Raw genomic sequence first — 2,123 nt, forward strand, 5'->3', positions numbered from 1 at the left:
AATATTAATGTTCACTATACGTGAACATTAATATTACTGTATGTTTACTATACGGCTATGATCTCCGAAACCACTAATGAACCTACAAATAAAAAAAAAAAAAAATGTCTAATACATAATAACAATAATACACGGCCTACGAAAATGCAAAAAAACAAACTAATACGCGGGCAACGCCGAGTCGGGACAGCTAGTTATTTAATATTTATTACTATAATAGTATAATATAATAATAAATAATATTATTCATAATAAATGGTTAAAGGTCCTTGACTTAAGTATTTAATATTTTTTTTTTCATTGGGTACCAAGTAATAATATATTAATACATCTTATATAGGTATGTGTAAGTATAGTCATAAGTATTATCACTATTATATTAAAAAATAATAATATTATATCAGTATTACTATTAAATATTAATTATATAACTGTATGAAAGAAAATATAATATTTTTGGAAAATCTATTTTTAGCACACTTTAAAATACTCGACGATTTTGTCGAGTACTCGAATTTTTTTTAATATTCGGAATTTGTCGAGTACTCTAATTTTTTTAATACTCGGCGTTTGTCGAGTACTCGATTTTTTTTTTTTAATGCTCGGAATTTGTCGAGTACTCGAATTTTGAACTCGACTCGACTCGAAATAATTGAAACTCGACTCGACTCGACTCGAAATAAAAAACAATACTCGTCCAACACTATAATATCAATCAATATTTATTAAATAATTAATACATTTTAACGTCTTAAAAATTGTTTAAATTCATTAAATATATAAACGTCGTTCACGTTCACATTCAATTTAAAAAAAAAAACGAGTGATGTTAACGTATCGTTCACTAAATATGAACATGAATGCTAGAACGAGTGTTCATGAACGACGTTCTTTCCAAACACTGAAGTACGTCACAAGTGGATTACTATAATAGATGGTGTTAAATTTGAATTATATTATATAATATCATTGTATTAAAAAAAACGGTTCTAATCGAAGACGGTTTGTCAGCCAAGGATAATTTACAATATATTTATATTATTACTAATAATACGGTAACCGGTAAGTTGAATTAATATTATTTGTATATAATAATATACGTCTTTAGAAGTTTCTAGCAGCCGCGAATAATATTTTTAATTTATAACACAAAACAAAAATCATTCTTACACTAATTAAGTAAGTGTTAAGTACCTTGGTAAATATATGTGTAGAAATATGAAATAGGTTAAACATAATATTCAAATACTAATAACCAAATTTAGAAAACTTTTCTATGCTTTTAGACAACTGAAAAATAACTGAACATAAATGAATTAAAGATTATTTATAAAGCTCTTATAGAATCTTTAATTTCATATGAAATGCAGTGCCAATAATACAAACCTATTCGTTAACTACGCATAACACAAAATAATTTGCTACGTACTATCTTTTTCAATAAAAACTGTTTATTTGATTATTGCATGTTTGTTTTATGTCTATATTCAGAAATGAATGTTTTACCAGTAAAAAAACTTTTTTATAAACTAGCTGTCATATTCATGGTCAAAAATAACATAACAAAAACACCAAACTTTAATTTATTATTTGTTACTGTTACTATTAGATACTTTTTGGCAAGGCTGGGCAAGTTAACGATTTTTTTTAACTTGTTAAGTTAAGGTATTTTAAATAATTAAGTTAAGTTAAGTTAAAAGTTACTCGTATTTTTTTTCGTTAACTCGTTAAGTTAAAAGTTAACTTTGAAAAAAAAGTAACTTAACTTAGTGTAAAGTTAAAATTTGCTAATTTGCAAAAAAAAAATCCAGTCATATTATATGGTTTATTAGATAGTTTTTCTTTACTTCCAAGAAAATTACTGGGTAAATTTAAAATGATACATCCAAGTAAAAACACATTAAAAAATTTGCGTTATTCTTCGGACGAAAATTAACTTAATTTAGATATTTTTGGAATAAAATTAACTTTAAGTTAACACTTAATCTTGAAAAAAAGTAACTTATTAAGTTAAAAGTTAATTTGAAAAAAAAAGTAACGAGTTAATTAACTTAATTAAAATTAACTTAACGTTTTAACTTAATTTTAATTTTTAACTCGTTAATGCCCAGCCTTGCTTTTTG

Source organism: Acyrthosiphon pisum, chromosome X (assembly GCF_005508785.2).
Source record: "Acyrthosiphon pisum isolate AL4f chromosome X, pea_aphid_22Mar2018_4r6ur, whole genome shotgun sequence".
Taxonomy (NCBI): domain Eukaryota; kingdom Metazoa; phylum Arthropoda; class Insecta; order Hemiptera; family Aphididae; genus Acyrthosiphon; species Acyrthosiphon pisum.